Here is a 17,728-nt window from a genome sequence, read left to right on the forward strand (position 1 = left end):
GATTTAAAAGTACAAATGAATCATGTAGGAGATTCATCTCACAAAATTGATCGGTGAGACAATCTCATAGATGTTATATTAACCAATTAAAGAATTAAAAAAATAATAATTGCATCACATAGCTACCATTGTGGTGCATTTTGATTTGCAAAGGGGAGGAGATAATTTTGTCTTTCACAATTGAAACCAGAATCGGAATTAAGATTTCTGCTATGTGGGGCCGTCAACAAAAATATATTTTTATCACCTCTCGGTCATAGAAGGTAAAAAATTTGAATTAGAAGGATTTAAACCCGGATGTCACAAATTCATAAAACTTTGTCCACCACTAAGATCAATAATCTTTTATATTATTTATGAGGGTTGTTAGGAATAATGATTGACAGATGTAAGATTATATAATACCAATAGTGTTAAATTGTGAATTTGTGTTTTATCAGAATTAAGAGTTGTGCCGAATGTTACGACATTTGGGACAACATGCAGCGGAATATTAAAGTTTGTAACACAAATTGACTTTTAACTAACTAGATGAACACGATTAAATTTGCACAAGTATAAATACTTGCGCGGTGCCTTATGGCAAAACTTAATCACTTGAAAACAAAATCGTTTACAAAAACCAATCACTAGTGATTATGACTAAAACTAATTTCCTCAACACGTTGAGAAAATAAACGCTTTCCTGAAACAAACAACTAGAATAAACTTAGTCAAGAAAGTAAACAAAAGCGTGATGCCAAACAGGAGAAACAAAAACTATCTTCAGCCAACTTCGTCACAGATGTTGTCTGCAGATGTCTCCAACATTCAAGGCAACACGCGATATCTGCACACTTCAAAATTTCACGTCCCTTGAAGAATGTTTTCTTCTGAAATTTCACCAAGCACGAGCGTGTGAGTCTATGACTGATCGAGAGTGTGTGCGTCTATTACTCTCCTCGCTTCTCCTATTTATAACATTCCTCACAATCAAATCTATAAGATATGGAAGATAACCATTTGATTAAAAAATAAAACCTTCTTTTAAATATTGTTACCATATCATGATAATACTTGCATACTTATCTCATTATCTAGAAAGACGAAATCTTATAAAATCAAATCAACAAGGAAATATAATATTTGGAAAATTATTTAAGATAAGAAATTATATCAATTAAATAAAGAAAATATACTTCAATCTCCCCCTTTTTTGCCTTTCTGGACAAAATCAAAGCAAACTCAATATCTGAGTTAAACTCCAGTTAACTCCCCCTCAATATGTGAAATTTTCTCCCCCTGAATAAAAACAAGTTAGTACGGGTATTGTTAGTTATGTTGGCAACATATGAGACAACACCTGCAGAATATCAGTTCATTAACAGAAAACAGGATTTCATCAGGAAAAGCAAAACACTGATAACATAGAGGAGAACAAAACAATAGAATTGATCAAGGAACCAACAAGGAAGCACACAGAAAAACTATCAGAGCTCAGAGCTGTCAGGGGCAACAATGATGTGATCCTTTCAGTGTTTTTCATTCCCGTCATCAGCATCTGCATCACCACTTTCTGCACCAGCAGCATCTTTGGTTCCTGAGGGTCCAGCTTGAGTTTGTTCTTCCCTTTTTTGTCCAGAATGGACACCTACCTCCAAGAGCAGTCGATAGTTTGCAACCAAATTCTCATAATAGGCTATATCAGCTTGAGCTTGAGCAATCTTGTCCAGAGCATGATAAATTTGTGCCTGCACCTCTGGGACAGTGAGCAATATAAAATCAGTGGGTTGTGGAGGAGCAGAAGAGCTTGGGGGATTATGAGGTGCTGCAGGAGCATTGCGAGACTCGGACCAAGGAAGATCGACCTTCCTATTTCCCTTGAAAAGAGTAGAGACAATCTTCAGGGGCTTGCTGACTTCGGAGGATTACTCAACAATATCATGGATGAACCCTTGAGGTTCAAGGATCCCATAAATGAGGGACGGAAATTGCAATTTTGATGATTTCATCCCACCTTCAGTGTATTGGAGAACTGTTTTGAACATCAGTCTCCCAAAATTGAGCGTCCTTGTCCCAGGGGCAAATAATGTCAATGCTTGAGCTTTTGTTAATACCGTTGTGTTGGTGGATAATGTCCAGTTGCGGATGGCAACTTTGTGAAGCACTGAGTACATGGAGGTGAGATTTGCAACAAAAATGCGTTCTGGATGTTCGGGAACTCTTTGATCAATCCCCCTATCAGTACAAAAGTGACTACGTGAAGGTCGGGTGGAGGACCATCATCAATCTCCGGTGTGTTGTAATAGGCATTGATGACCCTGGGATTGAAATTGTACACCATGTTGCGTACAAATACTCGGCCGTACTTGACAGATCTCTCATCACTCACTCCAGGTGAGATGTTGGTGTAGAATTCAAGCATTGGTCTGCGACAAAATGGGAGTACAACAGTGACTGTAGATAACATACCTTGGGCTTTGAGGAAGCTGATCAGATTATTTCTTTCAAATGCGTCTGAGTCGATGTTTCATTCTTCTATAAAGTCCCGGTGTATATAGAGGGGCCATTGTGAAACAGCACGCACGGTGTAGAACTTGGGACTAAAGGCGTTGTCAAGAATATAATCGCAAAGATCAGTGTTGTCTGGGATGTTGGCCACGCCTGGCACAACATTGCCTGTATCAGAGGAGGCTTCAGTATCTTCTGCCATCAAATCATTTGTGCTTTTTGAGGAGGAATCAGTAGGCCCAACGAGGTTGCTGTCATCAGATTCTTGCATCATCTCAGGATTGGGCTTTGCAGCCGGTGACTGAGCAATGGATGCATGGGCAGAGTGCTTGGCCTTTCTCAAGGAGTCCATAAACTGGGCCAATGATACTTCATCCTCATCAGACGAGGATTGTTCTTGTGGTGCAACTTTTGGGGTTTTATCAGAGGGGTTTGAGTCTTCCTTACCAGATGCAGAGGAGGAAGATGTAACAGTGACTCGTGGTGCGGGTTTTTTGCGAGCGACTAACTCGTAGTCCCCGTCATCTGAATCATATCCTGAGGTTTCTGCTGGATCAACAAGCGACGAGCGAGTGGAGGGCTGGCCCTTGTAGCGAAATTGCTTGCCGGGTGTGAGATCAGGGTTATATCCAGCCTGTATTTTTGATCGTCTTACTGGTGGTTGTGGTGGATCGGCAAACCTAAAAATAGGAGGATTTTCAAGGTTTGCTGGATTCCATGCCTCTCCTGGGGCAATGACCTCCAATGGTTCTGGCGTTTCAATGGCAAGGATAATCTGTAGATTTTGAGCAGTGGGTGTTTCATCAGATGTTGCGGGAGTTGGGGCAACATCCTCCGCATGACCCATCTCACTTCGAATGTCATGTGGATCGTAGCCCTTGCCTGCCATTGATAGAGTTTAGATTGCGAATGAGAAAAATGAAGAATGCAGAAAACAGAGAGAAATCGCGTGACAAATTGCAGGAAGAAGAAAAAAAACGAAATCACGTAGGATTAACTTTCAAAGATTTGTAAAAAGGTATCAATGACGATAGTGTAAACGAGGCGGTGAAGGAGGATGTATTAACAGCTAAGTAGCACAATTATCACAACGCTAAGAAAATCAAAATCTACTCAGACAATTCCTACGATTCCAACGGTAAAAAAAATGTAACATAAAAATTTAGCCGTTATCACCTTCGAACACTTTCTGAGATAATTTTGTTCAACATCATTTCAGAATCATTTCCAGGATTAAAACCGACATCGAATTAACACCACCGAATCATCAAAAATCACAAATATTGGATTTCTAGCAAAATCTGGATTTTCCCCGAATTTTCTCCGTTGAAGTACGCATACCCTCTTGACATAATAATATTCACAATGTTATGTTTATGCATGACCTATTTATACCTAATACCAGAATGTAACAGAAATAGAAACATGAAAAAAATATGAGATATGTTCACAAATGAAGTGTTTTCACAAATGTTGGCAACAACTTCAAACAATACGTCCAATTCCAGAAAAAATAATTTTGATTTGTCTTCACACGCATTGACTTAACAACTTTCTGAACATAGAATTGATAGCTCCCATACTAGAAGAACATTCCTCATTGGACTATTCTAGGTAGCTTTTTTCCAATTTCTTATGTTTTTCCTTATGTATTAAACTCAAAAGAGGTAGCTCCCACACTAAAAGCACAGTCTTCATTGGACTCTTTTAGGTAGCTTTTTCCATATTTTCTTCTGATACAGAGCATATGCGATATGCAAAATTGATTTGTCTTTTTACTCCATCTTTTCAAGTAACTTTTTGTATGGGACAATGTCATGGAGTACATGATCATCCTTCAACTACTTTTTCATTTAATCTTATTGTTAAGCATATCCAAGTGTGTTAAGGTTAAATAAAACAAGAAATTGTAAGTGCACCAGAAGATTATGCAACATTGTGATAACACATCATATAACAGTATGCATGCAAATGCAGTATGTCTAAGTCCTAGAGTTGCACATGCATGTTAGGTGTTGTCCGAGATGTTGTAACATCTGAGACAACATCTATAAATGTTTAGGCAGAACACATGCTGAGAGATTTTCTAAGGTTGGAGAATCTCTCAAAATCTAATGCTTTTGTAAATATATCAGCCAGTTGGTTATTTGTACCAACAAATTCAATTCGAATAAATCCTTTTTCTAATAAATCTCGAATAAAGTGGTGTCTAATGTCAATGTATTTTGTTCGAGAGTGTTGTACTGGATTTTTTGAGATATCAATTGCACTAGAGTTATCAAAGTACACAATTAAAATTTCACTTTTAAGCTCATAGTCTTCTATCATTTGGTTCATCCATGAAAGTTAAAAACAACAACTTCCAGCTGCCACATATTCAAATTCAGCAGTTGAAAGTGAAACACAATTTTGTTTCCTACTATGCCATGAGATCAAATTATTTCCAAGATTAAAGCAACCTCCAGATGTACTTTTTCTATCATCTAAGTCACCAGCCCAATCAGCATCAGAAAATCCTACCAAATTCGAATTGGTTTCACGTGGTACATAATCCTAAGTCAATGGTTCCGACTATGTATCGTAGGATACGTTTTACGGCTTTTAGATGAGAAATCTTAGGATTGGCTTGATATCTAGCACAAAAGCATACACTAAACATTATGTCAGGGCGGCTAGCAGTCAAGTACAAGAGGCTTCCTATGATGCTGCGGTATAAGGTGTTGTCAACATTTTCGACAGCATCATCTTTGGATAATTTTTCACTCGAGCCCATAGGTTTCTTCATGTGCTTGATGTTCTCATTAGAAAATTTCTTTACCAAATTTTTAGCATACTTACTTTGACAAAAAAAATGCCATCATGCATTTTTTTGATTTGAAAACCAAGAAAGAAACGCAATTCACCAACCATACTCATTTCAAATATAGATGAAATGCATTCAACAAAATCATTAGCATGCTTTTGAGATGAACAACTAAATATTATATCATCAACATAGACTTGACAAATAAGTATCTCACCTTTGAATTTTTGAATAAAAAGAGTTTTTTCTACCTCACCTCGTTTGAAGCCAATTCCAAGTAGATATTCAGTCAAGCTGTCATACCAAGCACATGGTGCTTGCTTCAAACCACAGAGAGCCTTTTTCAACTTGTACACATGATCCAAATGACGTGGATGTTCAAATCCTTTAGGCTGTCTAACATATACTTCCTCACACAAGATACCATTCAAAAATGCACTTTTAACATCCATTTGAAAAAGTTTAATTTTCATATAGCATGCAATGGCTAGCAGTAGTCGAACTGACTCAATGCGGGCAACATGAGCAAAGGTCTCATCAAAATCAACCCCTCAACCTGTGTATACCCTTGAGAAACCAACCTGCTTTGTTTCGAATGATGTTACCCGACTCATCAATTTTATTTTTGAAAATCCATTCTGTACGAATTATATTACCATGGTCAAGAGGTGGAACCAAATACCAAACATCATTTCGAACGAATTGCTTAATCTCATCATGCATTGCATTAATCCAAAATTCATCTTTTAAAGCTTCTCTAACATTTTTGGGTTCGACATTGGATATAAAACAAGAAAATCTAACATGTGAGTTGGTAGAGCTCATGCAAATAAGTCCAACCATTATTCGGTAATCTACTTTTTCTTTCTTTCGATTTTGAACATCTATAACAATAGGTGTAACGCCCCAGATTCGACGACTGTCCTCACTGTACCAAGACGAGTCTTTCTAGCGTGCTTATGTCCTCACTCACACGGACCCTGGGAAACTTTCCAGGAGGTCACTCATCCCAAAATTTCCCCAAGTCAAGCACGCTTAACTTTGGAGTTCTTATGTGATGAGCTACCGAAAAAAAATTGCACCTTCGTGATATGAGTAGTACCAATCAAATCTTTTAAGCCCTCTTCAACTGTACAGTCCATTACATTGAACAGTCTCGGAATTCCTCTCATTCCGGTGTGAGATCGGTTCATTCATGTTCCCTCCACCTAGAAGCCTGCCAGGAGCCGCTCATTGTCCGTGCAACCTCATGGCACCGGCGATAGACCGGAGAAATTTCAGGAAAAATTATTTTATTACACGAGTTATTTTTATAAATTAAGTGGAAGCGTTTTTTAGTGTATTTTTCAAAAATGGAGATTTTTGGGTATTTTTACCCGCAAGTATTTTAATTTTTATCGGTACACAAATTTTATCAAAACATGGTTTTTTTAAGAGTTCGGCTAATATTTTCGAAACCTTTTCAATAGGAAATATGTTTCGGGAATATGATTTGATTTAATGAGCCTATTTTATGCTTATTGTGCTTAATTAATTTTGTTTAAACTTTTAATTATCTAATTTAGGTGCATTATCTATTATTCAATCATTTAATTAATCCTAAACCTTATAATTATACCTAATTACCTCCCTTAACTCCCCACTAAACCTAAGTGCCTCCCAACAGCCGCCCACCTCCTCCACTCACAATCAGTGCTCTTTTTCTTTCCTCCAATTCCTTTCCTCGTCCGTGTCATTCAAGCGTTGGTGCATCAAGATCATAAGGCACGTTTTGTTCCATTATTTCTGCATCACACATGTTTATAATACTGATGTATGTGCATTCATGCAATAAAACCTTCGATCCAATCATGAACCAGAAGGGTTTTCGGTTCTTCATGTAATTATGCATTCTATGATTTGTACTCACGTTTCTGGTTTTGTTGTTGCAAGGGGCTGTCGTAGTTCGTTGGTAAGGGGCTGTCTAGGTTGTGATTGATGAGATTCTTATGCTGGTGTGCAGATCGATCGGATTTTGATAGGATAGAGTGAGGGCCGAACGGTTGTAAGGGTGAGGTGGGTTCGATCCATGCCTTCCTGCTGCACCAGCTGTGCGAGGGCCTCCTCCTGCACTATACCAGGTCCTGATGGGGCTGAGTTGGAGTCTGGAGCGGCCTGAAACATGCTGGAGCGACAGGAAGCTCGATCGGACCAGGTAGAGGCGCTTTGGGTCTCGGTAGGGGGCTTGGTGTTGCTCCTCGGTTGTTGGCTGGTAGGAGTGTGCATGGGGCGGTGGTTTGAGTCGGTTGGGTACCTTTAGTTCTGATCTAAGTCCCTGGTGTGTGGGCTCGTGATTGGTGCGTCGGGTTGAGGGTAGAGGCGTGAGTTTTGGGAAAGGGTAGTGCATGAGGTGGCGTAACAAGAAGGGCCGAAAGATTTGTTCATGTTCTGAATTAACAGCCGAGAGTTTTGGGCCTAATATTGTGATATTATGAGCTTCATAGTGTTTTTAAAATATAATAGTAAGTTGGGAAAATTTCGGGTAAGTTTCGAGTCGTTTCGGATTAAAACCGAGACCCCGATCCAAGTTTTTAAACAAGTCGGTTAAGTTCTAATTTTGGCTCGAGTTTACGTCTAAGTTTACTTTTAAAAATGTTTTGGGACATTTTAAGGAGTTTGGTAAGTTTCGGGTCAATTTTAGAGGTCCAGGGGTGGAATGATAATTTTCGGGTTTCCAGGGGCAAAATGGTCATTTTGCACTCGGGGTGCGATTTTAGTCAAGGCAGCGCCCTGAGCATAAATATATGATATTTTAGATATTTATGCATCATGTTCATGATTTTTATAGAGCTAAAGATAAATACGTTGCATGCATGGTTTAAAGGAAAAGTTACGCATATGCATGTTTTTATTAAGTGATGAAAATGATGATATTTTTGAAGGATGTGAATTGGTTGTGACTGACGATGTATATGTATACGATGATATGAGATATGATGAGCTGAGGCCCGGGCTCAGTGGGCGGGTAATGCCGTCGCTGATGTCCCCTGCCGCCGGGTACCACGGTTTTATAGATGGATCCATCGATAGAGCTGATACGAAAGTCACAACTAATTAACTGAATTCAATTAAAAGAAAATGTTAAAGTTTATGCTGATTTGATGAGCTGTTTTGACACGTATATGATGATACGACATGACATGATTTGACACGACATGATTTTATACGACACGTTTATGTTACGCTTTTAAGCTCATGAAAGTTATGTTGAATATGATATTTTTCACTGCTGTGTGCTACGTATATGTACTTGTTATTACTGGTACATGTGTGTTGAGTCTTTAGACTCACTAGGCGTGTGTGATGCAGGTGAGTTCGATGTCGAGGAGACTGCAGGTGCTGGACTCTGAGTCAGGACCTGGTGGGCGACACGACCCGAGGACCTATGACTTTTTCCGCACATTATGATTTTATGTTTTGGAGAGGATACGATGATTTTATACGCTGTTTTATTTCATAGTTGATGTTAGGATTTTACTCGTCTTTACTCCAGTATATTTTATTGGTAATTACTCGTGATGATTTTTTAAATGATGTTTTTAAGTAGGAGTGCATGCATGCGATTTAATTAAATAATTATTTTCAAAATGAGAGCTTTAAAAAAAATAAAAAAATTTCCGCACTTTTTAAACGGTAGTGTTTCAGTTGGTATCAGAGCCGACCTCTCTTAGTACGGTGTGGTTCGGGACGAACCAAGCGAAAGCTGGTGGGCATGTGAGGCCCGGGTCCGAAGAGGGCGGGGGGTGATCGCCGGTGCCATGAGGTTGCACGGATAATGAGCGGCTCCTGGCAGGCTTCTAGGTGGAGGGAACATGAATGAACCGATCCCACACCGGAATGAGAGGGATTCCGAGACTGTTCAATGTAATGAACTGTACAGTTGAAGATGACTTAAAAGATTTGATTGGTATTACTCATATCACGAATGTGCATCTTCTTTTCGATAGCTCATCACATAAGAACTCCAAAGTTAAGCGTGCTTGACTTGGTGAAATTTTGGGATGGGTGACCTCCTGGGAAGTTTTCTAGGTGCGTGTGAGTGAGGAGATAAGCACGCTGAAAAGACTCGTCTTGGTACAGTGAAGACAGTCGTCGAATCTGGGACGCTACATGTAAGGTCCAGGAATTTAATTCACGTAACCTGACTGCATGCAATCTAGGATTTTATTTTTATTATATGTTTAATTATTTTTATGCATTTTATGCATGATAGGATCTAAATCATGAAATTTTTAAAGTTCACGCATTAGGGTTTTTTTTGGTGCATTTCACGCTCGAACGAGGATCAGAGACCGGAGAAGTTTCAGAAAAATTATTTTTTTCACACGAATTATTTTTTAAAATTAATTTAAAACGTTTTAAGTGTATTTTTTAAAAATGAGAATTTTTGGGTATTTTTATCCGTAGTATTTTAATTTTTAACGGTACGTGAATTTTATCGAATCAGTGGACGTTTTGAGGTTTCGGCTTATATTTTCAAAATCTTTCCAAAACGAAATATTTTTTAGGAGTGCGGTTGGATTTACTAGGCCTACTTTTAAGCTAGTTAGACTTAAAAGTTTTTTTAAACCCTAATTATAATACAAGGATCCATTAATTAATTGATTAGCTATCTAATTATTATATAATAAACCCTTAACCTCCCATAACCCTCCACAACCGATGAATGCCCCTCACGTTCCCCTCATTTCATAATGCCCATGGTTTCAAAGGAAAGCAATCGGTTGAAGACCCACTATCCATTGTTATCTATATAATTAAGTATCATTAACTCTAAACCTATCATTTCCACCTCCACTCAGCCGCTCACCCCTCCAATCAGCAACCCTCTTCGTGTAAGCAGCAGCTAAGGAATTCGGACATTCAAACTTAAGCACCTCCTACACTTCGGTTCCTTCGAGCATTGGGGATTATTCCATCCTACTCTTGTAGGCACTGCCTGCAGGGTACATCCAAGAGCCGGAATTTTTTCTGGCCCAATTTTTTTTTTTTTAATTTATTTTTTCCCATGAAGTGGAATTCCAACCATTCATATGGGGTGTGGGCACTGCCCTCACACCCAGGATCGAACGAACCGAGCATTGGTGCATCTTAAACACAACAGGCACGCATAGTATCATCCTTTACTCATCATATACGCCATATACTTGCTGTAATATGTATATTTGTTGGTGAATTTTCCGATCCAAGCGTGAGTGCTCATGGGTTATGATTTCTCAAATGTTTCTTACATTCTTGTGGTTTGTCACTCACGTTTTTTTTGTTTCAGTTGTGTAAGGGGTCTGCTGTAGGGTGTGGTTGAGTGGAATGGTAGGCTGGAAACGAGATCATCACAGAATTGTGTAAGGGTGGTTCTCGGTCCTTGTGTTCTTTTGGTTCGACAATGGATTCTATCGGTGTAGAATGGTTTCGGCCGTGCATGGGCTTGAACCAAGCTATGTATCAGTCCTGGTAATGTCTGGTAAGATGTTTAGAAGTGAGCCATGGGTGTTTGGTTGAGGGTGAAGCTCGGCCATGGGAGGTGGAGATCGACCAAGAGGAAATGGGATAGGCTCGACCGATGTATTCCATGGTTCGTGCAACAGCTTTTGTTTGGGTTTAGCTTAGTTTAGATGGAGTCATTAGGTGCCTAATGGTGTGTAATAATGGTTGGACAGGTGGTTGGAGAAGGGAGGACCGAAAGAATTATGGTTTGGGGGCCATGTGTTATGGGATTTTAGGAAATGGGTTGGCCGAGAGTTAGGAAATTTCTGGAAAGTTTCAGCCGTGTGTTAGGTGGCTAATGACATGGTTTTAGGAGCATTTTAGTATGTTTAAGATATGGTAGAAAGTTGGGAAGAATTTGGTAGAGTTTCGAGTCGATTCGGTTTAAAACCGGGATTCCGGTCCAAGTTTTAAAACGAGTCAGTTAAGTTCTGATTTTGGCTTGGGTTTATGTCTAGGAATACTTTTAAAAATATTTTGGGACATTTTAAGGAGTTTGGTAAACTTCGGATCAATTTTAGAGGTCCAGGGTTGAAACGATAATTTTTGGGTTTCCAGGGGCAAAATGATCATTTTGCACCCGGGGTGAGATTTCGGTCATGGCAGCACCCTGAGCACAAATATATGATATTTTAAATGTTTATGCATCATTGTTACGATTTTTACGCAATTATGATAAATACGTTGCATGCTTAGGTTTAAAGGAAAAGTTACGCATATGCATGTTTTTATTAAGTGATGAAAATGATGATATTTTTGAAGGATGTGAATTGGTTGTGACTGACGATGTATATGTATACGATGATATGAGATATGATGAGCTGAGGCCCGGGCTCAGTGGGCGGGTAATGCCGTCGCTGATGTCCCCTGCCGCCGGGTACCACGGTTTTATAGATGGATCCATCGATAGAGCTGATACGATAGAGCTGATACGAAAGTCACAACTAATTAACTGAATTCAATTAAAAGAAAATGTTAAAGTTTATGCTGATTTGATGAGCTGTTTTGACACGTATATGATGATACGACATGACATGATTTGACACGACATGATTTGACACGACATGATTTTATACGACACGTTTATGTTACGCTTTTAAGCTCATGAAATTTATGTTGAGTATGATATTTTTCACTGCTGTGTGCTACGTATATGTACTTGTTATTACTGGTACATGTGTGTTGAGTCTTTAGACTCACTAGGCGTGTGTGATGCAGGTTAGTTCGATGTCGAGGAGACTGGAGGTGTTGGACTCTGAGTCAGGACCTGGTGGGCGAGACGACCCGAGGACCTATGATTTTTCCGCACATTATGATTTTATGTTTTGGAGAGGATACGATGATTTTATATGCTGTTTTATTTCATAGTTGATGTTAGGAATCTCTCGATCTGCTCACCCACGCACACACACGACGAGGTCAGTCCCTCCTACGCTCACCTGCTCTCCGATTGGTTCAGTAGCTTACTTCCCTCACACAGCTCGACGCCTACAGCCCTTGGACAACACAACCCAGCAGCCCCTTGCACCAAATCACAGAAGAACATGAATAACATTTAAAAGAAATGCATGACATGGATGAAAACCGAAGAAATCCTTCCTGTTCATGGACCGATCGAATCATTTCATGTATCATACACACATCAGATATATATATTACGTGAATGATGCAGCAAAGGTGATACAAAGCATGCCTGAAATGATGCACAAAAACGAAGGACTCGAGGTGGAAGCCGGAGGGAGTTTCTTTACAAGAACTAGCCACAACCGTGCCTTCAGCTGGTGTTACTTTTCTGAAACAGAGGGCACTGAAATCTGAAAGGGGGGTGTCGGCTGTGGTGGGATTTAGGTTTAGGTTAATGAGCACCTTAGTTTTGCGACTTTGATTGTTGCACTCCCAAGAGCAGGTTGTCCACAAGTAGTATAATTCGATGAGTTCGAATATCGTATCCACGAGGAAGCTAAGGTAATTACAAGTCCACTACAATGTCTTTTTATTTATTTTTTCTTTTAGTTGTTTGAATTTTTAATTGATAATTTTTAATTGTTCAAATTTTAATTTAAGTTGTTGAGATTAAAGGATCCACTCTTGGTATTTTAATAAAGTTAACATTAACGAACATTATTGAAATCCACTTAATAAAATGGTTCCAATATATTAAATAATCATATTTATATTATGTTATATATTATTATCTTATAAGTATATAATATATACCAAAACTTATAAATGTGGTCAAGTATTTATTGTGCTATATATATTTGTAAACACTAAATCAATGTTTCCACTTTAAATGGTTGGTAAAACCAAACAAACATTTAAATGTTACCAATAAATTAATACTATGATATATTCATATATAATAAATCAAGGCATCCACTTTAAATGGTTGGTAATACCAAACTAACATTTAAATGGTTCCAAGAATTTAGTGTAACATATAGCAATAATAAATCAAAACTCCCACTTATAAGTAGGATATAAAAATGCTTAAAGAAATAAATATAACATAAACAATAAATAATAATTAAATAATATAAAACATAGATTCTTACCTTTTAGTAACCTTATTATCATGCCAAGAGTTTCACCTTTTCATCTCAACTTTAGGAAGTTAGCTATTCATTATTCAAAGTATAAAACTTTGAATATGAATTTAACATGCTAATTATATTTAAATGAAGAAATAAAGAAAAAATATAGAGAGAAATATTATGAACTCAAAGGTTTGTTCATAGAATGAGGGATATCCCAATACATTACAATTCACCCCTATTTATAGCCAAATACGGGGAGACAACCACAAATAAAATATTATTTTTTTACACAAAAGTCTTCATTGGTGTTCCAAGATATTATATTATATTACACATCACTTTTGAAAATCTTCTTCTCCGAATTTGCTTCTTCACATAAAAAGAAACATGTAGATAATTGAGTTGTCTAGTTGTGGTATTTTTTTCAAACCATTTGACCAAGTAATTTGAGAGATATGGTCAAAATACTAGAGCATGGTAAAACAGCAACTCCTTTAGTAACTTTATTTGTTGCTTAATTTGATCCCAATTGTGAGAGGATTTTTATCTCATGCTTGCCACCAATATTGTAGATATTAACATCAACTTTCTACAGGTCCAAGAATCATCTTAATCCCATTTGCAACGCCAAGTTTATTCTTGTTTTATCGAACCTGTAAAAAAATAGTAAAAACTTGTAATTACACAACAACTTATATTTTATACAATTTATTATAAAACATATAATATTTAAACATTAAATAAAACAAAAACTATATATTTATATTATAAAACATTTAATTAATGTACAATTTTTATGTTTATCACACCTCCCAACCAGCTTATTGCTAGTCCCTAGCAATTTAAGCGTTAATAGCAATACAAAACATATTGATTAATTTAAATAGAAATGTAATCAAAACTATCTAAGTGTTTAAATTAAATTTGAAAACTGTCAAAGTTATATCAAGATCATCATAATTATAATTTACGAAATAATTTGAGATGATCAATTCAAAGCTTATTTCAGGTAGTTAAATGTACACGGCCTTCAGAAATTCCTAGTAAGAGTCTCAACTCCATATCCTCACAGGTTAATAAATGTTTCAATTTATGGCAACGATTTCTCTCATGGAGTTGGAATACAGATAAATGTTCAGAAAAATGGTTTACAGAATGCAGACAGACAAACGAGCCAAACTAATCAAAAGATAGAAAATCCATTGATTCAAAATCTAGTTGTTCTTATTATATATTTTTTCCTGATTTTTTTTTTTGCATAACATCATGGAATCAGACTAAGTTTATGCTTCTTGACCACATATTTATTTAATTTGTACAATAAATTTCTCTCTCTTTTTTGTTTTTTGTTTTTTTTAATGAGAGATATATGGGTCGTAGCATATAACTTAAAAATTACATAGATCTTCAATATCTTTCTTTTTGTATTTTTCTCCCTTTTTTTCAGGAAATATCATTTTTTTTTCTTCAAAATAAAAACTCAAGATCTAAACAATAGATAGTCTCTCTCATGATCAATAAAGGCTCGAAAGCTGTTTTCTCAGTCCTCTCCACTCACTCACAAAATATGTGTGAGTTTAAAATTATAGGCACTCTTATAAGATATATCTTGGGCCATATACTTTAATACCTGATTTTATCACAATGGTTAATCACTCAAAAAGATTTCATAAATCATATTTTTATATTGATCAGAATATTAAAATTGACTTTTTTTTCAAATAAAAATTTAAACATTCTTAAATAGATTAATGCATGTTCTAATTTAAATCTTTCAAACATGTAATGTATGACATTTTTGCAAAAATTACTAAGATACAAACAATAAACATGATTTTATTTTAAAATAATATATATTATTTTTTTTATTTTTTTTTAAATTTTTTTTTTATAAGTTTGTTCTCCCCCCAATCAGAATATGACATTGTCCCTAATGTCAAAATAACTATTAATAAAGAGTACATAATGAAAGAGATATCACCTGGAATTTTATTGAAGATAACAAACTGAAACAAACGCAAACCAATCCACGACTTTTGAATCAATGATCCAACTTCCTTTTCTTACTGCTTGATTGCGACCAATTGATCTTTGTTATCATCGGATCAGGCTTATGAACAAAAGCTTCCAAATCATCAATTAATTGGTCAGCAGTCGAAGCACAGATGAGCATCCGTCGTGAATTTTCTGAAATGAAATTATGTTCCACAGCTTTATCAAGAAATGTCAACAAACTGTCAAAATAATTATTGATATTCAACAAGCCCACAGGTTTATTATGGATATTAAGTTGTGCCCAAGAAACAGTGTGAAAAATTTCTTCTAATGTACCAAAACCACCTGGTAGTGCGATAAAAACATCAGAATTTTCAATCATTTGAGTGATTCTTTCATACATAGAAGAAACTTTTAATTCCTCCCCAATCGTAACACCTGTAATATTTCCTTCAGCTAAAGCAGTAGGAATAATACCCAAAACCTGACTACCTCCAAGATGAGCAGATGTTGAAACAGATCCCATTAACCCAATATTACCTCCCCCAATACCAAGTGAATTTTTCTCTCATCCAATATCTTTCCAAGATTATTCGCTGTTTCTACAAACACTTCATTTTTTCCAGGACTCGACCCACAAAATACACAAATATTTTTCAATGTTTGTGCAGAAGATCCAGCCATGTTTTTACTTTCTTTTTTTTTTTCTGCGAAAATAGAGAAAAAGATGAGAGATTTTATAGGGGTAATATGTTATCATAACAAAAATATGGGTCACAGCTGTAAACAGAATAAATAGTAAAAACAATAATGACACACATGCATATAAACAGTAGTGTGATTGTGGCTCACAATTTTCCTCTGGTTTTACGTCCAGAAACGGCTTCAACGCCATCTATGAGTCGAGGATATGCTTCCCATCCAATTTTCTTATAAATTGGCAAACATGGTCTTTTTTAGTCGGATTCCCAAGACTATGACGCTCATCTTGGAATTGTTTCCATAAACGGAGAAGTTCGATATGCACATGTCCACTAGAATGCGTCTCAAGAGTCAATAAGATGTTATCTAAAGACTCATTCCTCAGCCCATTCTTAATGAAACCAATTTTATCTTCTCCGTTATTGGAAACACATCCCAAAGATCTGCATCGTTTGTCACAAGTCCATCTTGCACACTTATGACAAACCCCTAAACTTTTGGCCCTTCGTTTTTTTGCATAAGTGCTTTTTCCTAATCCAGGTAAATACCGAATGAGCAATGATTGTGGAACTTCTCCTCCAAATCGGACCTTAGCTTCTATTACAAGACGAATATCTTCTGGAATTCCTTTTTGCATTAGCAATCTCAATCTTTCACACCTTCCTGCATAAATTTTTCTTAGAACATTTTTAGAAATAGAGGGAAAATATTTACAAATTTTTGAGAGAATTTCATCCATTTTGAAAAGAAAAGAAATGATTTGATTTTTTTTTTATTTTTGTATCAGCAATTGTGGGAAACTGATTTAACCGACTATGAGAGTCACGGAGTACCGTTATCCGCCATTTAACCGGGAAAATAAAAATATTAAGAAAACCTGAAATAAAAACAAACAAACTTAAATGCAACAAAAAATAATAATCAAGGATCAGAAAGAGAAATAAACTCTTCTTGAAAGATTTCATTTTCTAAAAATGGTTTAAGCCTTTGTCCATTTACTTTAAAAATCACCATTTTTAGGATTTTCAATATCCACAGCTCCATAAGTATACACATGCTTTACAACATATGGGCCTGTCCATCTTGATCGTAATTTTCCTAGGAATATGTGAAGTCGAGAATTATAAAGCAAAACTTTTTTACCAATCTCAAAAGATTTTCTAAGAATTGTTTTATCATGAAATGATTTGATTTTTGTTTTATAAATCCTTGAATTCTCATACGCGTCGTTTCTGAGTTCATCAAGTTCATTAAGTTGCAATTTACGCAATTTGTTGGCATCATCCATGCTTGAATTTAAAGTTTTGATCGCCCAATAAGCTTTATGTTCCAATTCCACAGGCAAATGACAATGTTTTCCATAAACCAACCTATAGGGAGACATATTTAATGATGTTTTAAAAGCTGTTTGATATGCCCAAAGTGCATCATTAAGTCGCAGAGACCAATCTTTTCTATTTGAGTTAACAGTTTTTTCCAAAATTTGTTTTATCTCCCTATTAGCTAATTCAACTTGTCCATTTGTTTGAGGATGATAAGGAGTAGTTACTTTATGAGTAATACTATATTTTTTCATTAATGAAGCAAATGGTTTATTAACAAAGTGAGTTCCCCCATCACTTATCATGGCTCGAGGAATTCCAAATCTACTAAAAATATTTTCTTTTAAAAATTTGAT

This window comes from Primulina tabacum, chromosome 8 (assembly GCF_025594145.1).
Source record: "Primulina tabacum isolate GXHZ01 chromosome 8, ASM2559414v2, whole genome shotgun sequence".
NCBI lineage: Eukaryota > Viridiplantae > Streptophyta > Magnoliopsida > Lamiales > Gesneriaceae > Primulina > Primulina tabacum.